We start from the raw sequence: 25,551 nt of genomic DNA on the forward strand, positions 1-25,551 counted from the left end.
CAAAACCCAAAGAATTGTATTATCACAGTGTGAGTTTTAGTGCATGCAAATTTTTTAAGACTTCTACTTTTTAACACATGGAAAAATACAGGAAATATGCCAAATGAAGAAAAGAATAAAAAAGAAAGAAAAGGTTTTTAAAAACAACTATTCTAGAAATGGTTATCCTCTGGAGATAATATAGCTGCCTCCACTGAGGTGTGGAGATAAAATGTAAAATGCTTAACTCAAGGCTTACCACATAGTAAATTCTCAACAAATACTAGTTCCTTTCCCTTTCCCTGCTTCCCTCTCCTATGTATGCATTTCTCTTTCCCTGTGTCTTGTACTCTCTTCCTTTCCTCCTCCTCTCTAATGACTATAGATGGTTTTTGCCTACTTCACATTCCTTCTCCCATTCCCCTAGTTTATAGTATTCCCATCCTTTGGGAAACTAACCATCCCCCATTTTATGTGGTTCTGATGACAATGCCAATGACAATTCTCCAGTGATTAATTAACCCAAGGATGGGCCCCATTAGAGGCCTTCCTTCAGAAACTTAAGTTCTCAACAGTCTGAGTCCACACATCTCTGCTATGAAAGAAGCCTTCTAACATAAGCAGATAATAAGACCAACACAAACAAAGAAGTAAAGTCAGGAAATGGAGAGGATCCTGAAGACATCATTTAAATTTCTGGATCTGGTTGTTCCTGGACTGCTCCACCTCTGTTCTTCCTACTTACAAAGCCAGAAAGTCATCTTGTTTTAATCATTTTAGAATTGTTGTTTTTAATCCTTCCCATTTGAAAAGAACAAAACATTTTGTTTCCCTAAGGGAACAGAAATAGTAAATCATCTCTTTACTTGCTGTGGCCTTCAGTTAATTTATTTTTAGTATTGGTGGCTATTAATATAAGATATTACCAAACCCTACTGTAAGGCAATCAAACATGTGTGGAAAGAGGCAAAAATAAAAGATAAAGCCAGGACCTCCCTGGTGGAGCAGTGGTTAAGAATCCGCCTGCCAATGCAGGAGACACGGGTTCAAGCCCTGGTCTGGGAAGATCCCACATGCCACGGAGCAACTAAGCCCATGCGCCACAACTATTAAGCCTATGCTCTAGAGCCCATGAGCCACAACTACTGAGCCTGCATGCCTGGAGCCCATGCTCTGCAACAAGAGAAGCCACTGCAATGAGAAGCCCATGTACCACAACAAAGAGTAGCCCCCGCTCGCCATAACTAGAGAAAGCCCGTGCACAGCAACGAGGACCCAATGCAGCCAAAAATAAATAAATAAATAAATTTATTTAAAATTTTAAAAAGATAAAGCCATATATAAGTACAGCTGACCCTTGAACGACATGCATGGATTAATCCAAGTGTAATTTATAGTCAGCCCTCCATATCTGCGGTTCCTCCACATTCACAGATTCAATCAACCACAGACCTTATAGTATTGTAGTATTTACTACTGAAAAATATACAGGTATAAGTAGACCTGGACAGTTCCAACCTGAGTTGTTCAAGGGTCAACGGTAGACTGAAAACAGCTACCCATTAAAGATTTACATTCCAAGTGTCAGGAACATTAAAGGCAGCCTTTAATGTAAATTTTAGTCTTTAGATTTTAAGTCTTCAATGCAAATGGTGCTCACTTTTCACCCCTTCATATTTTTACCACTCTACTCACTCAAAGTGAGGTAATACAAATACATGTTATTTTGTGTCACTCTGGTTTTAAATTGTTCCAATATCTGAAGAAAAGCAATAGCACATGCCGATAGGAAAAACACCCACATGTAGTTAAGGATTAAAGCAAAAGTTTTAAGAGTTGACAACATATAATAAACTTCTAGCAAGTCTTTCCTCAGTTTGCCTGCCTGGAATGTCCCTACTTATTCTTTGATGCTAAGCTTAAATGTCACTTCCTTTCAATACTGCCTTCCCCACCTATCACACCCTAGTAGAACTGCCTCTTCCCCCTCTCCCTCTATTATTGCAATTACAAAATTATAATTATTTATGTTAGTAGTAATGAGAACCTAAACTTCTGTGGTTAAAAAAAAAAAAGAAAAGGAAATAGAAAAGAGCTGATAAAGTAGAGAAACACTATAGTATTCACAGCTTGACAACTGAATGGATCTGATCGGGAATTCAAAGATAACTTAGAATTCAAATTTGGAAAATAGGAGGGATAAGCCAACAATAAAGGAAGGAAAGTTAGAAAGAATAACACATTTTAGATGAAAGAAAATGAGCACACTGAGCTTGACTGAATAACAAACAAGTGGAGCTCTCAAGCTGGAAACTGAAGTTCAACATTTACTACATGGGTCGGAGTTGTCTGAAAGAGGTACTCACTGAAGATAACATTACAAGGAAAAAAGTCTAGATTAAAAAAAATGTATAAGGCAAATACTTAATAAAGAAGTTGACCTTGTAAATGAAAAGTTGCTAGAATATATAGGAGAACCAGGAGGACTACAAAGTTATAAAGAAAAGCAAGGAGGAAAAGGGATTCACAGTATCAAATCTGAAGAATTAAAAAGCAAAAACTAATACTAAAAAAAGTCTCCATTTGGCAGTTCAGAAGGTCACTGGTAACAACAGAGAGAATGATTTTACTGAAAAAGAAGGTCGAAAAATTGAAATAGGCATATTGCTTTTTCTTTGGGCTGTGGGTAATACCAAAAAAGGCCAGGGATGGGAAGGGCAGGAGGTGACAGAAAGAATAAGGAAAGGTGGTTTGGGGTTTGCGTTTTTGTTTTTTAGGCCAGTAAAGATGTTGTTAGGGGAGACTGAAATTAAAATGATAAAGGAGTGAACAAATGAACCCTATATTCTAAAGGGTAGCAGAGATATAAAGTAGTCATGAAGTAGTCATGAAAGCCTAACGGACGCATCCCTGACACCAAATGGTACAGAGAAGGGGAAATTGCACAACTTAAAGATAAAGAAAAGCAAAGCTGAGGAAGCCTCTGTTCGATGGTCTTAACCTTCTTACACTTTTCAAAAAAAAAAGTAAGTGAAATAACCTGCAAAGTCTGAGAGCAGTATGCTGTTGAGGGCTAGGAAAGAGGTAGAAAAGGGCTGAAATAGCCCCTGTAGGAAGTCAAGCAGAAAAGAATTGTTAGCAAATATAAGTAAGTAATTTGGAGCACCCTTTAAAAGTTTTCTAAAACTTTTAAATTAATCATTTTTACTGCTTTAATGCAGTTCTAGTCTTGCTCTGATGCTTTGCTTAAATATCAAATTAGTATTTCATTACTCAAGAAATCCCTAGTGTCTATATTCTTAAGAGCAAGTATTTGAGAGAACTATATAAAGAACAAGAATTCTAAACCTAGAAATGGCTATACCTTCTGATAAGTGATACTGATAAGCAACTGATACCAGTTGCTCACTTATTATTATTATTAAAAATTAAAATTACCTGGGAAAATATGAATGATGATCATCTTTAATATTTTGGAGCTCCAGAAGTTACAGAAAGAAGTGTCTCTTTCCTTTACACTGAAATTTTTCCAATTACATAATTCATATTTAGGTATTTTATATGTAGTACAACTTCAGTGAGATATTTAAAAATATACGGTATAGCATATATTCAAAAGACTATTGTTGCCATAAAAACAGTCACCTTAGAAAGCTTTATACTTATTCCTAGAATGCTGCCATTGCATAAAAAGCTTTGGGATTCAACTTTTGGAACTCCTTGTAAGTCTTAACACAATCTTCATAATACTGTCAAAAATGACAAATCTTCATCCATTTAATATAGGTTTGCTTTGGGGATGTTTTTGGTGATAATTAGATGACTTACGGTATTTATTAAAAATACCATTCTGGGGGCTTCCCTGGTGGCGCAGTGGTTGAGAGTCCGCCTGCCGATGCAGGAGACACGGGTTCGTGCCCTGGTCCGGGAGGATCCCACATGCCGCGGAGCGGCTGGGCCCATGAGCCATGGCCGCTAGGCCTGCGCGTCCGGAGCCTGTGCTCCACAACGGGAGGGGCCACAGCAGTGAGAGGCCCGCATACCGCAAAAAAAAAAAAAAAAAAATACCATTCTAAGCAAAAAGTGTGACTATAAAGCATGAAACAAAATTTCTTATGCTGCTCTAATAACACCATCAGTAAAATATATTTATAGCTACATTCCCCTCCTTCACAGTGCCTGCTCTGTGGGTTACCACTCATACGTTCTAGTATGTTGGGTAAAAATAAAAGTTCAATCATTTTATAGCCATACTTCCTACTATTATAGATGATATAAGAAGCTCTGATAGTTTCTAAGAGTCAAAATTACTGAATATTTGAAAGTCGTCACTGTACTCATTTTTTAATTTAGCTAGTTGTTATTCAATGCCCTATCTTTTATTATACTATACTGAAAATGCACATTACTCCCTTGGAATATACCTGATACCAGCTACTCAGTCAGTTGTCTATACCTGCTACACATACATAAACACATGCACAAACATATTTTTTAATTCCCTGTATACGTATTTTTTTCCTAATTTGTCACCTGAATATTATCTGTCAGCTTTGCCTCCAGATGAGCCCTAGGACAGTCTTCCCAACAGTAGACATACACTTCCTTCGGTTCTTCTTTGAAAAACAGTCTAATCCCACTTGGATGCCTTGAGCCCAACTTGGCTCAAACTTAACTAAAGTTGCTCTACCCCACCTTCTACTTCCAAAACAAAAGAAATAACTAAAAAGCATAATTTTTTCCTATGTTCATAAGAAGCTTTGATCACTTTTAAAGCTCTACCTCTGACAATTATTCAACTTTGCCTTTATTCTCTTCAAAAGTCTTGATTATTAACTCAGCATTTAAGACTACCCCTATTCTCAAAGTTGTACACATGAACTAAGAAATGCCCAAGCAAAAGTTTAATCAGCCATCTTGACTTTTCAAGGCAATCTCAAATTTGCCATTGCTGAGTCATCTCTTCGACCATAAGCCTTGTTTTTGATTCAGAAAAAACATATGTTGACATAAAGTGTTTACACTTAAGGGGAAGAGTTAAGGTACATTCTAGGGAAAGGTCAGTGAATGTCTACCCAGGTGTGAAAACTAGAATAGAAGAAAATCAAAATAATTCATTTTATGGAGAAGGAAGCAGAGGCCCAGAGAAGACAAATGGCCTACCCAAGTTTACACATCTGGGTGGCAGAACCAACACTAGTATCCAAGTCTCCTGATTCCAAGTTCAAAGCTTTTCTACTTTATCCATTCTTTCAAATTACTAAACAGGGCTATACTAAGTGAAAAGAGCCAAACACAAAAGATTACATATTGTATGATTCCATTAACGTCAAATTTCTAGAAACGGCAAAACTATAGAGACAAAATACAGACGAGGGGTTGCCTGGAGCTGGGGGTAGGAACACGGGTTGGGCAAACGGGCAAAAGGGAGCTTTCTGGAAGGTGAAAGTGTTCTAAAATTGGATTGTGATAACTGTTATACAGCTGTATAAATTTATGTAAACTTGTGAATTTTATGGTATATAAATTATACTTCAATAAAGCTATCCAAAAAATTACTATGAAATAACTCAGATTTTAGCTTTACATCTGTGGAGCTCTCAAAAAATTTTATGTCAAAAAGCGTCACTAAAACACAAAGAAAACAGCCTTTTTTCCAAACTTCAGATCCTTTCCCTTCAGAATTTCCAAAAGTTAGGTACCTTACATTTGCCATGGAAAGAGAAAGTGACAGGTACCATACAAATATACACAGAAGAAATGTGCACAATACTTGTGAAATTACTTAAGTTATTGATCACTATTTCCTTTTAGGTAGGATTCTGCATGGCTCTACGTGAACCTCTGTAGACAGTTACAGAATAGAGGATGTGCTCTTTTATCTGTTACCTGACAAACTGCTCCAGAACAGAATTCTTTGGTGATTTCATTTTCACCACTATAATTTGTGCCATTATAAACACTAATAAGAGTCCTTTCATTAAGAGGAACCATTCCTAATTGCATATTAGCAAGTTTCTTTAGTTTATTGTTTGTACATCCTTATTAGGTATACATCCCTTCAGCCTACTCAGCATAATGAGGATAGTCTTCATTTACTTACAAATTAAAAATAACATTACATCACTCATTCTATGAATACTTTAAACCTATAAGTATCAAGCTGATACTTCTACTGTTTGGACCTTAAAAATAAACAGTTTTAATTAGTGAAGACCCAGATGTCTGTAACCACGTCAGAGGAAGCAGTCAGGATTACTCAGTAAACCTACATTTCTCATGGCTAAGGCTAATTTTACCAATGCTAAGGAAAGACCTTTTGGCTCAAGAGCTTCAATTACCACCCTCCTAAACCCTAGAGTTTCACTAAACTTTCTAAAAGAGAAAGAAAGGGGGTTACAGTCAAGATGGCAGCAGAGGAGGGCTCAGAGTTCGCATCTCCCCACAACTAGGGCATCTGCCAGACGCTGGTGGGGGACCTCAACACCCAAGGAGATGGGACAAACCCCCAAGCGACCAGGTAGGACATGGGGGGACTGTGGGGGAGGAGAAGTGTAGGCCGGACAGGACCAGTGCCCCTGAGGGGTGGCTGGGAGGGGGTGGGGGGTTCTAACACCTAGAAGGACCCTCAGGGGCGTGGAGGATCAGGGTGAGCGTGCCTATCATTTCCCCCGCCCAATCAGCCCCAGGAAGCCTACGGGGCTCCCAGGCCAGGTCCTCTGCCCTCCAAGGCCCCCCTCTGGGCCACACTGGTCCTAGGGGTGTAGGAGGGAGGCAAGGGAAGAAGAGGAGAGGCAGATTAGGGAGGGGTCCTCGGGATCGGAGGATCAGGGGAGGTGCTGACGGCATTTCCCCTGCCCACTCGGGCCGCAGGAAGCCTGCTGGGCTCCGAGGCCTTGTCCCCTCCATTCTCTGCGGCCCCCTCCAGCCTCGTGGGTTCTATGGGCATGGGTGGGAGGGAGGAAGGGGGAAGCGTAGGAGAGGTGGACAGGGGGACCCTCCAGGGCCGGGGGATCAGGGGAAGTGCTGCAGGCGTTTCCCCCACCCACTCGGCCCCGGGAAGCCTGTTGGGCTTTCAGGTCTGGTCCCCTGCCTTTCGGGACCCCTGCGGCCACATGGGTCATAGGAGCTTAGGAGGGAGGGAGGTGGGGGGAGAAGAAGAGAGGCAACGGGGGATGCCCTCCAGATCGGAGGATTGGGGGGGAACACACCTAGCATCTCCCCACCCACTTGGGCCCAGTGAGCTGCTGGGGTCCTGGACCTGGTCCTCTACCCTCCAAGGCCAAAGGCACTCCTGGGCCCCTCTTGCTGCCTTGAACCTAAGCCTCATCCCTTACAACCCCCAGAGCCTTTTCGGGCCCTGTGGGTCCTAAGCATAGGCCCCGCCCACGCCTAAACCTCACCCCTGCCTAAGCCCCACGACCCACAGCCAAGGCCTTTTCTGGCTTTTTTTTCCTCCTCTTTTTTACTATTACGGCTCTGTTTTACATTCCAGTTGTTGTTTCATCTATATTTTTACTTTTTCATTCTTTCTAACATATCTGTTGCTTTTCTAACCTTATTTTAGTTTTTACTCTTTGTTATTGTTCTGCTCTCTTTTTTCTTTCCTTTCTTCTTTTTTTTTCTTTTTTTGCCACCCCAAGCGGCTGGCAGGATCTTGATTCACTAGCCAGGGATCAGGCCGGAGCTCCTGCAATGGGAGCTCCGAGTCCTAACACTGGACTAACAGAGAACCTCAGACCCTGGGGAATAGTCATTGGAGCGAGGTCTCCCAGAGGTCCTCACCTCAGCACCAAGACCCAGCTCCACCCAACAGCCTATGAATTCCAGTGCTGGAAGCCTCAGGCCAAACAACCAGTAAGACAGGAACATAACCCCACCCACCAAAAAAAAAAAAAAAAAAAAGACAGCAAAATAAAGGAGCAAGGTAAAAACCTACAAGACCAAATAAGTGAAAAGGAAATAGGCAATCTACCTGAAAAAGAATTCAGAGTAATGATAGCAAAGATGATCCAGAATCTCGGAAATAGAATGGAGGCACAGACTGAGAAAATACAAGAAATGTTTAACAAAGATCTAGAAGAACTAAAGAACAAACAAACAGAGATGAACAGCACAGTTAACAGAAAAGAAAAATACATGAGAAGTAATCAATAACAGAATAAATGAGGCAGAAAAGGAGTAAGTGAGCTGGAAGGCAGAATAAAGAAAAAAGAATGAAAAGAATTGAAGACAATATCAGAGACCTCTGAGACAACACTAAACTCATCACCATTCGAATTATACGGGTCCCAGAAAAAGAGAAAAAGAAAGGATCTGAGAAAATATTTGAAGAGATTATAGGGGAAAACGTCCCCTAACATGGGAAAGGAAACAGTCACCCATGTCCAGGAAACACAGAGTCCCACACAGGATAAACACTAGGAGAAACACACCAAGACACATATTAATCAAACTAAGAAAAATTAAGTTCAAAGAAAAAATGTTAAAAGTAGCAAGGGAAAAGCAAAAAATAACATAGAAAGGAATCCCCGTAGGGTGATCAGCTTATTTTTCAACAAAAACTTTGCAGGCCAGAAGGGAGTGGGAGGATATACTTTACATGATGAAAGAGAAAAACCCACAAGCAAGATTACTATACCCAGCAAGGATCTCATTCAGATTCAACAGAGAAATCAAAAGCTTTACAGACAACCAAAAGCAAAGAGAATTCAGCACCACCAAACCAGCTTTACAGCAAATGCTAAATGAACTTCTTTAGGCAGGAAACACAAGAGAAGAAAAAGACCCACAAAAACAAACCCAAAATAATTTTTAAAATGGTAATAGGAGTATATATATCAATAATAACCTAGAATGTAAATAGATTAAATGATCCAACCAAAAGACACAGACTGGCTAAATGGATACAAAAACAAGACCCATATACATGCTGTCTACAAGAGACCCACTTCAGACATAGGGACACATACAGAATGAAAGTGAAGGGATGGAGAAAGACATTCCATGCAAATGGAAATCAAAAGAAAGCTGGAGTAGCTTTCCTTTACTCGTATCAGATAAAATAGACTTTAAAATAAAGACTGTTACAAGAGATAAGGAAGGACACTGCATAATGATCAAGGAATCAATCCAAGAAGATGTAACAATTATAAATATTTATGCACCCAACACAGGAGTACCTCGGTACATAAGGCAAATGCTAACAACCATAAAAGGGGAAATCACCAGTAACACAATAATAGTAGGGGACTTTAATACCCCACTTACACCAATGGACAGATCATCCAAACAGAAAATAAATAAGGAAACACAAGCTTTAAATGACACAACAAACCAGATAGATTTAATATTTATAGGACGTTCCACCCAAAAGTGGAAGAATACACTTTCTTCTCAAGTACACACGGAACATTCTCCAAGATAGATCCCATCTTGGGTCACAAATCAAGCCTCAGAAAATTTAAGAAAATTGAAATCATATCAAGCATCTTTTCTGAACACAATGCTGAGACTGGAAATCAACTACAGGAAAAAAAAAAACCTAAAAAACACAAATACATGGAGGCTAAATAGTGCACTACTAAATAACCAAGAGATCACTGAAGAAATCAAGAAGAAATAAAACAATGCATACAAACAAATGACAATGAAAACACGATGACCCAAAACCTATGGGACACAGCACAAGCAGTTTTTAGAGGGAAGTTTATGGCAATTCAATCTCACCTCAAGAAACAAGAAAAACCTCAAATAAACAATCTAACCTTACACCTAAAGCAACTAGAGAAAGAAGAACAAAGAAAACCCAAGTCAGTAGAAGGAAAGAAATCATAAAGATCAGAGCAGAAATAAATGAAATAGAAATGAAGAAAACAAGAGCAAAGATCAATAAAACTAAAAGTTGGTTCTTTAAGAAGATAAACAAAACTGATAAACATTTAGTCACACTCATCAAGAAAAAAGGGAGAGGACACAAATCAATAAAATCAGACATGAAAAAGGAGAAATCACAAGTGACACCGCAGAAATACAAAGGATTATAAGAGACTACTACAAACAACTATATGCCAATAAAATGGACAACGACAAAGAAATGGACAAATTCTTGGAAATGTACAATTTTCCAAGACTGAAACAGGAAGAATTAGAAAGTATAAACAGACCTATCACAAGTAATGAAATTAAAACTGTAATTAAAAGTCTTCCAACAAACAAAAGTCCAGGACCAAATGGCTTCACAGGCGAATTCTATCAAACATTTAGAGAAGAGCTAACACCTATCCTTCTCAAACTCTTCCCAAAAAGTGCAGAGGAAGAAACACTCCAAAATTCGTTCTACGAAGCCACCATCACCCTGATACCAAAACCAGAAAAAGATATCACAAAAAAAGAAAATTATAGACAAATATCACTCATGAACGTAGATGCAAAAATCCTGAACAAAATACTAGCAAACACAATCTGACAACATATTAAAAGGATCATACACCATGATCAAGTGGGATTTATCCCAGGAATGCAAGGATTCATCAGTATACACAAAATCAATCAATGTGAAACACCATATTAACAAATTAAGGAATAAAAACCATATGATCATCTCAATAGACTCAGAAAAGGCTTTTGACAAAATTCAACACCCATTTATGATAAAAATTCTCCAGAAAATGGGCAGAGAGGGAACCTACCTCAACATAATAAAGATATATGACAAACCCACAGGAAACATCATACTCAATGGTGAAAAATTGAAAGCACTTCCTCTAAGATCAAGAACAAGACAAGGATGTCCACTCTCGCCACTCTTACTCAACATAGTTTTGGAAGTCCTAGCAACAGCAATCAGAGAAGAAAAAGAAATTAAAGGAATACAAATTGGAAAAGAGGAAGTAAAACTGTCACTGTCTGCAGATGATGATACTATACATAGAAAATCCTAAAGATGCCACCAGAAAACTACCAGAATTAATCAATTAATTTGGTAAGGTTGCAGGATACAAAATTAATGCACAGAAATCTCTGGCATTCCTATACACTAACAATGAAAAATCAGAAGGAGAAATTAAGGAAACAATCCCATTTACCATCACAACAAAAGAATAAAATACCTAGGAATAAATCTACCTAAGGAGGTAAAAGACTTGTACTCAGAAAACTATAAAACACTGATGAAAGAAATCAAAGATGACATAAACAGATGGAGAAATATACCATGTTCTTGGACTGGAAGAATCAGTATTGTGAAAAAGACTACACTCCCCAAAGCAATCTACAGGTTCAATGCAAACCCCATCAAATTACCAATGGCAGTTTGTACAGATTTAGAACAAAAAATTTTACAATTTGTATGGAAACACAAAAGACCCTGAATAGCCAAAGCATTCTTGAGAAAGAAAAATGGAGCTGGAGGAATCAGGGTCCCTGCCTTCAAACTGTGCTACAAAGCTACAGTAATCAACACAGTATGGTGCTGGCACAAAAACAGAAATATAGATCAATGGTACAGGATCGAAAGCCCAGAGGTAAATCCATGCACATATGGTCACCTAATTTATGACAAAGGAGGCAAGAACATACAGTGGAGAAATGACAGCCCCTTCAATAAGTGGTGCTGGGAAAACTAGACAGCTAAATATAAAAGAATGAAATTAGAACACTCCCTAACACCATACACAAAAATAAACTCAAAATGGATTAAAGACCTATATGTAAGACTGGACACTAAAAATCTCTTAGAGGAAAAACACTCTTTGACATAAACCACTGCAAGATCTTTTTTGACCCACCTCCTAGAGTAATGGAAGTAAAAACAAAAATAAACAAATGGGACCTAATGAAACTTAAAAGCTTTTGCACAGCAAAGGAAACCATAAACAAGTTAAAAAGACAACCCTCAGAATGGGAGAAAATGTTTGCAAACGAAGCAATGGACAAACGATTAGTCTCCAAAATATACAAACAGCTCATACAGCTCAATATCAAAAAGACAAAAAACCCAATTAAAAAAAGGGTGGAAGACCTAAATAGACATTTCTCCAAAGACATACAGATGGCCAAGATGCATATGGAAAGATGCTCAACTTCACTAATTATTAGAGAAACGTAAATCAAAACTACAATGAGGTATCACCTCACACCAGTCAGAATAACCATCATCAAAAAAATCTACAAACAATAAATGATGGAGAGGGTGTGGAGAAAAGGGAACCCTTTTGCACTGTTGGTGGGACTGTAAATTGATACAGCCACTATGGAGAACAATATGGAGGTTCCTTAAAAAAGTAAAAATAGAACAACCATTTGACCCAGCAATCCCACTACTTGGTATATACCCTGAGAAAACCATAATTCAAAAGGACACATGCACCCCAGTGTTCACTGCAGCACTATTTACAATAGCTGGGACATGAAGACAGCCTAAATGTCCAATGATAGATGAATGGATAAAGAAGATGTGGTACATATATATACAACAGAATATTACTCATTCATAAAAAGAAACAAAATTGGGTCATTTTAGAGATATGTATGGACTTAGAGTCTGTCATACAGAGTGAAGTAAGCCAGAAAGAGAAAAACAAATATCGTATATTAACGCATATACGTGGAATCTAGAAAAATGGTACAGATGAACCTATTTGTAGGGCAGGAATAGAGACATAGAGAACGGACATGTGGACAAGGGGAGGGTGGGACAAATTGGGAAATTAGGTTTGACATAAATACACTACCATGTGTAAAACAGATAGCTAATGGGAACCTGCTTGTATAGCACAGGGAGCTCAGCTCAGTGCTCTGTGACGACCTAGATGGGTGGGATTGGGGGGATGGGAAGGAGGTCCAAGAGGAAGGGGATATAGGTATACAAATAGCTGATTCACTTCATTGTACAACAGAAACTAACACAACATTGTAAAGCAATTTTACTCCAATAAAAAATATATACACACACATATACAATCAATCAATCAATAAATAAATAAGAAAGAAAAATCTGAAACTTATAAAAAGAAAACAAAATATTTAGCCTGGCTTAAGCTCTAATTTTAAAGAACAAATTTTCTCAAAATTACAATCTTTTGCCATTTGGTAACTAACTGAATTAAGTAGTTAATCACAAAACTCAAGATACAAAAAATAACAATTTCTACTGAATACATCTCTTTCAGGTATAAGTACAATTCCATGTGTTAAAGAAATCGAATCAGTCAGATCTCTAATGATTAGGGCCCTAGTTATCAAACATACACTTTCTCCTTGTGAACTTTCCACAATAACTGGCTTAAATCTGCTAAAACTACTGCCATGAATGGAGAACACTGCTGTCCATTTTACTTTCAGAGCTGGTTCTCTTCAATGGACACAGGGTTTTATTGTTTGGGGCTGGGTTTTTTTTTTACATTATATTATTGCAATGAGGGACATGAAGAAGGTGAAGAGATATTCTAAAAACAATTCCTTGTATTCAGAAACTCCACAGATGAAGACTCCATAGATGAAGACAGAAATAACAGAAGAGGCATGAGACTGCATTCCAAGAAACTGGAAGAAGGGATTACCATATACGAAACAGTAAGTAGAACAATAATGTGACTGATACAGGACCCTTAACAATGAACCAACATCTCCCATACCCCTTTTTATATGGAGTTACAACATCATTTTTAATAAATAATATTGACCCCCACATCAACCGAATTTCAAGTCTCTTGACTACTGCTGCAAAAGAAAATGAAATCATTATAATAAACTTATTGTAACATAAAAGCTAATGTTGTACTAGGAAATGTTCTATGAACTCTAAGGAAAAAAAAAAAAAACCTACAAAGATGGTAAACTCCCACATTTTCCACCACTGTTGGGAGAGGAAAGACAACAAACAGGGAGAAGAAGGAAGTGGACGGAGAGGAAAAGACTGAAGAAGAAATCTCCCTCAGCTCCAAACAAGGCAGGCTCATCAACCAGTACACCCCCCTCTCAACCCCCCTCCCTTCACTGACTGAAGCTACAAACTATATTTTTCCACCTTTACTACTTTATCAAGATATTACAACAAATTATATTTTTAAAATTATACAAATGATTTTAGAAACTAGATTATGGAATATTAAGGTATTTAATAACATTGGTATGCTTTTACAGTTTGATGGTTTGTAAATATCATTTTTTACTACAGGCAAATTTACTCTGGCACTAGGTATTAATGGCATATTAAATGGCATTTATCTCATCTAAGGGATATAATGTAAATAACCAGCCATAAATTACTATAAATTTAAAACTCATTCATGGTTCTTTAACATTCTTAAATGAATATTTACAGACACAAAACAGGTTCATTTTAGTTGTATATTTGAGGTAAATCAAATAGAACAATCTCCCATTTTCACTTTACTTTTGTTCATTTATAATCAGAAAGTTACAGCATTTAAAGTTCATATCATGTAATGCTTCTCATAACTCAGATTGTAAAATAAACATGAGCTTAATTGCCCATTTACATCTAAATCTAAGATTAGCATCAACACTTTATTATTTATTTTGTAATGTGAACTTTACACTAACCAGTCATAAGAGACTGTGACAAGTAGAAATGCTAAGTCTGATCTTCTTAACATAAATGTTAAGTCACGTTTACTCAGTTTATCCCTGAATCAGTTTAATTAAAAAAAAAACCAAGTTCTAAGATATAACAAATATAGGGAGCATTTCAGTAGTGATCTTCAAAGTTTTATTCCAGTGCTTTAATGAAGAGGTTATACTACAGACCAGTGCAAAAGAGAACGACAGCAAAGGCAAGTTTGAACTACATCTGTACTAGCCTTATATTGATATAATTTGTCAATTTTTTTAAAAACTTAAAATTCAAAACACATTTCCCCGTCGCATGTCATTTTCTCACAAAAAAACTATCACAGGGCTTCCCTGGTGGCGCAGTGGTTGAGAATCCGCCTGCCGATGCAGGAGACACGGGTTCGTGCCCTGGTCCTGGAAGATCCCACATGCCGCGGAGCAACTAAGCCCGTGAGCCATGGCCGCTAGGCCTGCGCGTCCAGAGCCTGTGCTCCGCAACGGGAGAGGCCACAACAGTGAGAGGCCCGCATACCGCAAAAAAAAAAAAAAAAAAAACTATCACAAAAGATATTTTTAAAAAGTAGTAAATGGGCTTCCCTGGTGGCGCAGTGGTTGAGAGTCCACCTGCCAATGCAGGGGACACGGGTTCGTGCCCCGGTCCGAGAAGACCCCACATGCCGCGAAGCGGCTGGGCCCGTGAGCCATGGCCGCTAAGCCTGCGTGTCCGGAGCCTGTGCCCCGCAGCAGGAGAGGCCACAACAGTGAGAGGCCTGCATACAGCAAAAAATTTAAAAACATTTTAAAAAGTAGTAAGTGAGTGTGGTATTGGGTTTTCGCAAATAAAGTCTATTTTTTAAAAAAAAGTAAATGAAATTAACCCTATAGCTCTACTTTCTGTAAAGAGTATGAATAACTCTTACATTGAAATACATGGCATAAACCCCTTGGGCCCTTATGTGTTCTTCTTCCATTAAAAGGAAAATCTAAAGTGTTGTATAGTCTAAGCTATATGTTTAGAATATTGTACAGATTGATATAGTCATTTAATCAAGAAAGAAAAAGCTATGCCAAGTGAATGATATGATTCATTTTATTGGTTTGATTCCTAATTATTCCAAGGAGAAAACTGTGTGATGATGAAGGGTGGCTGGAGAAGGGGAGATGTAGGCAAGAGAGTAGAATGTAGAGAGAAAGGAAGGTTGAGACTTGAGACTAATCTGTTTATATATATATATATATATATATATATCTTAAATGCATACACATCCCCATATAACATTCTTCTGTTCGGAATTATAAAAGTTTTTTTTTTTAATCAGTTGTAAACATCTCTTACTTTTAAACATGTTTTTCTCATTACAACAAACTACAATTTAATAACAATTCAAACTGCAAAACCATATACTATTTGGTACAGAAATATAAGCCAGAGAATCATCAAGAGGAGAACCAAGGGAAATCTTGTAGCAGTCCGCTAAATCCTACACCTACCATACTACTGTTGACTGCAGAAGACTGGAAGTTGATGTTGCATCGGAAAAGTACTAATAGCCAGTATTGAAGCAGAGTAGAAAATTACTATGAAAGCAATACTTCCGGTTTCAGAGTTGTTTAGAATCTTAGTTTTGTCTTATTTTTAAGTAAAGAAACTTATTTACATGTTTATTTTTATATTTACTCTTATGATTATGAAATGAAAACACTTTCTTTTGCTTTATAAATAATATGAAATGGGTGTGTTCACCATTTAATTAAACCAAGAGATTTACTAAATGCACTTTATAGTAAATGAAAAATAATCATTAAAGAAATGAAAAAAGATATAAAAATATTCTAGAATGTCTTATAAAACTGATTAATTTACAGCATTAACCCCTTAAATATAGTAAACACCTCACTACTTTGTATCTTACAGATACTATTTTTTTCAAAGAATCTATTTTTTATTTTAGCAGCACTGAAATTTTATTTACACAATGAAGAGCAATGGAGAACAACCAACCAAACCACTACCCTCAGAAAACTAAATATTCTATTGATTTTAATATATACACTATCAATTCTACCCTTGAATTTGAAGAATATGTGAACTGTGAGAAGTAAAATCAAAACCTAACTGATTACAGTTCAGAAACCTATAAGTGCCATAGATCAAAAAATAACTGCTTCATATTCAAAGGCACAAGTTCAACTTCACAGATCGTCTGGACTCACTGCATTATACTGCAGGAGAGAGGTTAAGAAGTGACCTTGGGATCCTGCTCTCCAGATGTTTGAGGGACCCATTTCTTTATTAAAAGTATCTCTACTTTTGATAAATACCTAGCTTACTACACACTTGATGTCTTTGCTCTTATAAGACTCTATTTGAAGCTCTTTTGAAATTTTAGGACTGTAGATATTATAAAGAAAAAATTTAAGAAGATGCAACATGCACAAAGGGTCAACATTCCTTTCTGATGCAATGCACAAGAAGGTTAAGAAACTACTATCATACACCCTTAAGTTTAGGGACATATTTTCAGAGATTTTAAATGAGAAATTCAATAAACTGTACACATTTACTTCCCATTATATCAGATCATGAAAGAAATTTTTAACTAATTTGTAATATACTAAGTATATATATATATATATATATATATATATATATATATATATATATATATATATATGCTCCACAAATAACTATCTACAGATATACATCCATATAAAAATTCCCCTACTCTTTTAACTAAAAATTAAGTTTATGTTTCTTCTGGTCATAAAAATCCAGTTTGGGGTGTTTTAAAAGTTCAAACATATATTAAGCCATGCTTTGCTTTGGCACTAGCTCCCCCTCCAGACCAACCTACTAATATAACTGCACTTAAAAAAATAAACAAGAAAGAAACACAAGTTTTTCCAAGCCACTAGCAAAATTCACCACTTTTAAAGACACTCCAATTCCTTAAAATAACTAGTTAAAATTTGTAACCAAACACTGCAGAATGTAATCAGAGGTACTGTTTTTTCAATTCCATAAGTCTCAAAATAAAACTGACTTGTAGGAAAACAACTTCACTTGATCTTAGCCAAAAGGCCGAGAAGCGATGGAAAACAACTTCAAGTGACTATTTCAATTTAAGAACATCCTAAAATACAATCTATATAATGCTATATTTTATGGAAATTATTTTGAATCACTAGCCTAATAAACCACAACATACTCTTCATGTTAACTCACTACTTGATCAAACACACATTTTGCAAGTTTCTGCAATCTATGCAACTTTCATTCCAGCTGTTCAGCAATTCAAGAATTCTCAGTTTATAAAGCAGGAAAAGGAAAATTCATGCCTCCAAACCATCCTTCTATGTTCCTTAAATCCTATTCATTTCTAACTCCCTGCATTTTTACATACTAAGCTGTAAAATCACAATTTCAAATGTTTGAATTCCCACCCTATCCCTACTATTGTAGTAGTTATAAATCAAGTAATTAAGACTTTCTATATACATTTTATGATATATTTCACAAGGCTAGCAATGTATGCAGCCTTATTATATGGCCTAGGATTTTAGGTTAATTTTAAGTTATTTTGAAGAAGAGAGAATACAGCTTATACTTCAGTATAACTCTATAGTGCTGCAAATTTCTCTCCTAAAATGTTTCCTATATGATGCACCCTTTAAAAGAAGTATGCATAAAGACAAATTTTAATCAATAAATATGCACTTAACCCCAAGAATAATAACAGGGGGGAAAGAAACTATAATTAAACCTTGCCTGCAGTTTCTAAAGAGAGCCAAGCCAAAGTTCAATCAGTTACTTGTGATGAGTTTAATTGTAAACTGATAGAAAACTTTTGTCGAAATTTGGTCTGCGTTCCCTTGAAGTCTGTGGTTTCTTTAGGAGGTTCTGGCTTTCCCAGGTCCACTTTCTTTAGTTGGCTTAAGTCAACTGTAAATTAATTCAAACATGGGAAGAAGAAACAACACCTCTCCCTGCCTCTATCCAAGGCCTCAATCAAAAGTAATATACAGCAAAACGCTAAAGCTCACCAGGGATAAATTTTAACCATGACACTGCCGTTTAACTTAAGAAATACACTGCGTCTCCGACGTTCTGTGGGGCTGAGGATTGCAAACCCCACTGTGAGAGAAGAACAGGTGCTGCACACGACAGCCCACTCACTCTTGCAGGACAAACCTTTAACTAATAAATAGGGGCTCATTTAACCTTCCCAAATAAGTTTAGATACTCTAAAGCCGCAAACTCATCATTTCCACATCAAACGGGGGTGCAGCGGCACTCACGCCGTGCACTGCCCTAGCACTGGCCCCTCGCCGGGAACGGATCTTTGCACGGGTCCACTCCCCGATTTCCAGCCGGAGAACCCCTCACGAAAGCCCCTAACGCACAGGTATGCTCTTCCCCACTGTCTGTGACAACATGGAGCGAGTTGCTGGCGAAAGGGTAGGTAGGTGTAGAGGAGAGAAGAGGGACACCTCCCACCCCCGCCCCCATCCCTTCTCGCCTCGGCTTCGGCCCCTTCTTTAACCAAGGATGCGCGACGCCGGGGGCAGCCGCCGCGCCGCTCCACGTCCCGGCCGGGGCGACAGGCGCCCCTAGCCCCCTGCCCGCGTCCCCCGGGCAGCGCAAAGGCACCCACCAGAGGGTCCCGGGGGCTCCCTCCCCACTTTCCCCGGAGCCGCTGGATAAGCAGCAGCAGTGGCAGCAACAGGCCCGGGGGTTGCCTGGGGAAAAAGAGCAGCGACGGCCGTCAGGCACCTCCCCGGAGCCTCCTGAGATCCCGCGCTTGCCCAGCCCCAGACCCCGAGACGTGCGGGGCCCGGCTCCCAAACGCCCCCTTACCCGAGGCGGGAGCAAAGGCAGTCTCCGCCGTTCCCCAGTCGCCACCGCCGCCGCCGCCGCCGCTACAGCCCTCAGCCGCAGCTGCCCCGTGTTGGGGTAGTGGGAGGGGTGGCTGGGTGGAGGATGCTATTCCCTACTGAAGGGAGAGGAAGAAACGGAAACAGGAACCGCCGCCGCCGCCGCTGCTTAACGGAGCCTTCGGCGCCACTGACTGAGGGAGAGCGCGAGGCGGCGCGAGCCAAGCAGTCGCTGACAGCGCGAGACCGAGCGCGAGCCGGGTCCCGGGCGCGCAACCCCGAGCAACGCCGGCCCCATTCCGCAACGAGAGGAAGGGGACGGATCGGCCGGGGGCTGGGAGGGGGCGGCGGCGGGCGGGGTCCTGGAGCGGAGGGAAACCGGCTACTCCGGTCGGCCGGAGATAACACGCGCACGCGCCAGAGCGGCTCTGACTACGAGCGCAGGCGGGGAAGCCTCGGCTAGCGCAAGCGTGCCCGCGCGAGCGGGGGCGCGCGCCCCTCAGCGTTCCAGGCTTCTATGAGAAGGCGCGCATGCGCTGGCCGCTGCCACCTACGGGGACCCCGGCATGTGCCAGGGCTTCTCCCTGCCCCCTTCTCGCCGCGCCCGTCGATATGTAGTCGCAGCAACCATCGCCCGGCTGAGTTGCGGGCTACAGCGGGACCCGGAGACTTCCAGCAGGGCAGCAGCTGTGCGCGCGGGCGCCGGCTCCGACACGAGCGTAGGCCGCCCTCTACCGCCTGAAGGCCGGAGGCTTACGGGGGCGCGAGTGGAGCCGGGCTCTCCACTCCAGGGAGCGCCACCTCCGGGGAATGCCGTATTCTCTACCGCCGGGAAACGGACCGGCCCGTGCCAGTTCAGCCCGCGGCCCTAAGGGGCACTGATACTGGAGATCTGGAGCAGGCTCCTTGCTACTTTTCAGGAGTGATTGCTGTTGCTCAGCCCCTGCAGCCCAGGTCTGGCCGCTCCGCTGCAGCTTGCAGCACGATCATAGAATGGCATCGCAGCCACAGGCGACTAGCGAAGCCCTGTTTTATCTTGTGAGAGCTGGTCTTCCACATTCGCCCCGACAGAAAGACCCACACCCCCCCGCCACGAGGGCCCGAGTTCGGTGCCTGGCCTCTCCCCCAACCCACTGCTGCAACAGCCCCTCCGAAGCGGAAGTTTATTCAGTACGGGAAGGAGAACATGGGGCGGGGGCTTTTCCTTAGGATGCTTCCTACCCGCTCGGACTCGGGAAATTCCTGGCGCCCGCGATGCAGAGCAGTGGGCCGAAGAGCTAGACCAGTCAAGCCCAGACGGCGAGCTGAGCCGCAGGACCTGAGCGCGCAGCCCAGGCACACAAAGTAGTCGCGGGCCGGGGGGGGGGGGGGTTGCCATGGAGGCCAATCAGAGACGCGAGCCGCGTGAGTGGAGTGCGAGCCGGCCAATCAGAGGGTGGGAGGATGAGCTTCCCGTACCGAACTCTTCCCTGTAGCCTGCGGACCCAGATCCCAAGCCTGGGGTGCAATACCTCGGGAAAGGAGATGGTGCCCTAAAGACAAAAAAATTATTTCTCTAGACTTGGGTGTTTTTAAGTAAATGTCTTAGGTACTTATCCCAGAGCAAAGAGCGGTGGCCTTTTACATGCTGAGTATGAAAGGATCACAAAAAAGAGACTTAAGAGGCAGTGGTCTGCCAAGATTGCAATCTGCCTAAAAACACTAATAAATTTACATTTATTGACACCTTTTCATAGGCCAGGAACTGTATTACAGAAATACAAATAAGATGCTGATTCAAAGAAGAAAAAATTTCCCTGTCCTCAAGAAGTTCAGTTTCCTCTGAAAGAGGTTTGCTGGACCTTATGACTGGTATTTATCCTCAGACCTTTAAACAAAAAGCTGTCAGCGAAGTGGTAGTTTCCAGTCATTTTTATGATTGTTATCTCCCTGTAAGAAGAGAAATTTGAGAGAAAAGTAGAGTGACTTATCTAAGGTCACACAAAAATATACTGGCAGAGCCAGAATGATACTCTAGCTCAAAGTTTTTAGACACCATCATTCAACCATCATTTATCTAACCCATGGTTGCTATCCTCCACTGAAGAGGTTTCTGCTCTAAGCTTATAAATTGAGCAAAATTCTGCTATAAGAGTCACATACTTTAGTTGTTGGAAATTATCAGAAATTTTAGGCTTATGCCATAGTAAGATAGATTAAAGCCAAAGTCTTATCAGTCAAACTCTAGGTAATTTTTATAAGTCAGAGATGAGGTGGATATTTACTTTTTAATTTAAACAGCACTTTAAAAAATATTTTAGCAAGCATGTTTAACTTTAAAGCTTACGTTGTATAATATTTTAAGATCTCCAACTTCAAAGCTTTAATTTACATTTGCCTCAAAACATCTGGTTTTTTAAATCTGGGCTTCATTTTTCCTTTCCAAAAACCTAGGAATTGAAATATTTATATTCTCTACCTCCTTCTGCTAAAAAAAAAATAAAAAATTCTGTCCAAGGAATGTTCATCTAGGATTTAGTGCACTTTAATAGGGTGGCATAATATATATTGAAACACCAAATAACTTTGGTGTCTCTAAAATATACTCAGAAACTAGTTCTTCAGCAATTCGGATTGTGTTCTGTTGAGTCAGTGTGCATCACAGCCTCTGACAGAACAGTTATCAAAGCCATTTCCAGGACATGCCCAGCATTTAGATGCCACCTCAGAACTGGAAGTATCAGTTAAACAACTGATTTGTGAGAACCAATCTTTACACATTGAGGTCCAGGCCAATAATGAATTTCCAGAAAATTCCAAACAATTCCAGCTTTTAAAAAACACATTTCTGGGGCTTCCCTGGTGGCGCAGTGGTTGAGAGTCCGCCTGCCGATGCAGGGGGATACGGGATCGTGCCCCGGTCCGGGAAGGTCCCACATGCCGCGGAGCGGCTGGGCCTGTGAGCCATGGCCACTGAGCCTGCGCGTCCGGAGCCTGTGCTCCGCAGCGGGAGAGGCCACAACAGTGAGAGGCCCGCGCACTGCAACAACAACAACAACAAACAAACAAAAAAACACCACATTTCTTTTACTCTCACAAGAGAGATAATTACTGAAACGCTGCCTTCTTGTTAGGTTAAATTTCTGACAGAGAAAATATCCCCAAAAGATTCTAAACATCTCTGGCCACCAGAAGACATCTCTGTCAAAGGCTGTTTTCTCCATAAGCTCCAGCCTCTCCCTCTGCTTCTAGACCCTCTAGCTCTTCTTACCCCAGCTGCCTGCCTCTGCCTCTCATCATTCCTAGTTTCTTATATTTGCCTGAGCAAGTAGAATTGCTCCACCACTTCCTCCATGGCTCCCTCACCAATTAGGTTTTACACCTATCTCTGCTTATATGAAAACTTACAGGCAAGTTCTGCTCAACAAAACATTGTACAGAACATTCTTCATGACATGTTGTACTGAGAACTGATAGAACCTTGTCAGTACATTATATTCTTTTTCATAAGCCTGCATGAAATTCTTAGTCATCAACTAGAGCTGTGGAGTTTTGCGGATGGGGTGAGGAGGAATCAACCATTAGACAATGGAAAAGATCAAAATAAAAGTTAGTGAGTACATGAGTGGCCATTTTATTGAGAGATTAGCTAGAGCAAAGTTAATGAACTTGAATACTATTACATTTCCAAAATTTTGAACATTCATATAGGAACTAGTTTGAAATTGACTACCATTTCATTAATGACTATATAAAAATAATAGATGAGGTGTAATATTGCTGAGTGCCAGGCCCCATAATAAGCTCTTTACCTCCGTTATTTAATTCTCAAATCAACCCTTTGAGGTGGGCCCCTTATTACAATGGTTGGGGGGATCAGAGAGAAAGGTTGAAGAGGCTCTCAGGAGGTTCAGCAGCAGCTACTTACCAAATAATTTAGAAAATTCTCCATCTCTGTCATTGTGGACCAACTGAATATCAGCCCTAGAAACATTCTTTTTTTTTTAAATTTTATTTATTTATTTTTGGCTGCATTGGGTCTTCATTGCGATGCACAGTCTCCTCATTGTGGTGGCTTCTCTTGGGAGCGCAGGCTCTAGGTGCACGGGCTTCAGTAGTTGTGGTTCGCAGGCTCTAGAGCGCAGGCTCAGTAGTCGTGGAGCATGGGCTTAGTTGCTCTGCGGCATGTGGGATCTTCCCAGACCAGGGCTCAAACCCGTGTCTCCTACATTGGCAGGAGGATTCTTAACCACTGCACCACCAGGGAAGCCTGCCCTAGAAACATTCTTAATAAATTTTAATTGCTCTTGTTTTCTAATTGTTGCTCTAGCTACGTTTTACTTAGAGGATTCTAAGTAAATAACTAGTCACATGGTCCACCGAACTACAAGTGTTGGGGTGGGTGGCAGGGATGTAATCCCTGCAGCAAATCATCCAAAGGACAGCACTGTTATTACTACATGCAAGAAGGTGTGACCTTGAGATAATCATTTTACCAATTTGGGCCTTAGTTTTCTCATCTGCAAAATAAAAGGGTTGGACTAGATAAACTTTAGTTGTTTGCCAGTTCTAAAACAATAAATCTAGCTAGTTTGACACACCATTGGCAGTAACTACAACAATGAAATATGGAAAAACAGTCCATACTTTCAAATCCAATAAATATTTTAAGTCACTTTTGAGCCAACTCCTTAAATAGAAACTCTGTCTAACTACACCCACTCGTTAAAGAGCCAAAGCCAGTCTTTCCAATCAGAAGGTTAAATAAAGTGACTGATGTAAAGACTGATGAAACTGGCCAAACTATCCCTCCTTGGGACTTGCCTGCATGGCTGAAATTACTGTCTTCTCCATTAGGATAAAGTATCAGATAGTTCACACTGTTGATTTCTTATTCAACATCTACTCCTGTTCCTTCCTTTTAATAGAGTTCCTTGTTTTTATTTGTTTGTTTTTTAGGTAACCATTCAACCTCCAGCTACAGAAGGGCAACTCAATTAGTCTGAGTCAATCAGTAAATGAATTCCCTTGTATGGTAGAGACTCGTAAGGCTTACCCTGTCTTTCCAGGCACATACAGAGATTACATCCCTGCCACCCACCCCAACACTTGTAGTTCGGTGGACCATGTGACTAGTTATAGTCACTAGTCTATAGTGGGTTGTGGATAAACGTGATATGTGTCACTTCCAGATAAAACACCTAATTGCAAGTATAAGTCCACCTAGTGTTACTCTTCCCCAGTCTCAAGACCAGTATTTTTGAAGATGATACAGCCTTTGTCAACCTAGGTCCCTAAGAAAGAACAATGTGGAACAGCCCACCTCCCACCCTTATCAAGTCAAAATGGATATATAGTTTGAGTAAAAACTATCCCTTTGTTGTTTAAGGTACTGAGATTTGGGGGGGGGGTGTTTTTATTGCTGTGTGACCTATAATCTGAGACATGGTAGGTCCTAAACTACCCTAATTATTACACCTGAAAACCACTGTAGTCCTGGGGTAAACTGGTCCCATCAACTGAAGGGAAGGATTTGGGGCCCATGCTTTGGGGAGAAGATTCTCTCTTCCCTACCAGGTATGAACAGGTCAGCCTATAACCCAGATTGCCATTGGCAGCAATCTAACAACCACAAGAGGAACTAAACTTCGAATGAAGTTGACACACTAAGGATGGCAAACAGAGAGAAGAACACTTGAAGATATGATTGAGCTGAAGGTTATATCACTCCTGTAGGCTAATCTTCTGTGGACTTCTAAATCTGAAAAGTAATAATTCTGCTTGTTTGTCTCTCCAAAATGCTGTAAGCAGAAAATACACCTTGAATATCATTAATTTCATCACAGTTCCTAGCACAGATCTAGCTCAAGAAGCACTCAAAAATATTGGATGAATTAAATTTTTTTTAAATATAATAGCTCATACTCTTACCTTCAGAAATAAAATATTACTTCCATTAACAACAGGGAAAAATAATTTGATTCAACTCAGTCTTTTTACAGGTGAAGAGAAGACCCAGGTACATTACAAAATTTATGAAGTTCACATAGCATTGTTATGGCAAAACTGAAGGGGAAAAAAAACCTAATAATTGCTTCATCAGAAATGACCGTAGTCTGGGCATATACCCAGAGAAAACCA

The 25,551-nt window shown here is 40.1% G+C and overlaps 1 protein-coding gene and 1 pseudogene across 6 annotated transcripts in view; both read right to left on the bottom strand.

The window, feature by feature from the left end:
- Positions 1-20,781, bottom strand: part of FUT8 (fucosyltransferase 8) — a 350,097-nt gene extending 329,316 nt beyond the window's left edge. For 2 of the 6 annotated variants that reach the window (XM_067028316.1, XM_067028314.1), the window contains exon 1: positions 19,415-19,889. The gene's annotated coding sequence lies outside the window, so the exon portion shown is untranslated. Of the gene's footprint in view, positions 1-19,414 lie in introns of all 6 variants that reach the window. The other 4 variants (XM_059059069.2, XM_067028315.1, XM_059059067.2 and 1 more) reach the window with 4 other exon arrangements.
- LOC131753975 (U2 spliceosomal RNA) lies at positions 17,521-17,650 on the bottom strand (annotated as a pseudogene).
- Positions 20,782-25,551: the final 4,770 nt, after the last annotated feature.

The sequence above is a fragment of the Kogia breviceps genome, chromosome 3 (genome assembly GCF_026419965.1).
Source record: "Kogia breviceps isolate mKogBre1 chromosome 3, mKogBre1 haplotype 1, whole genome shotgun sequence".
NCBI classification, from domain to species: domain Eukaryota; kingdom Metazoa; phylum Chordata; class Mammalia; order Artiodactyla; family Physeteridae; genus Kogia; species Kogia breviceps.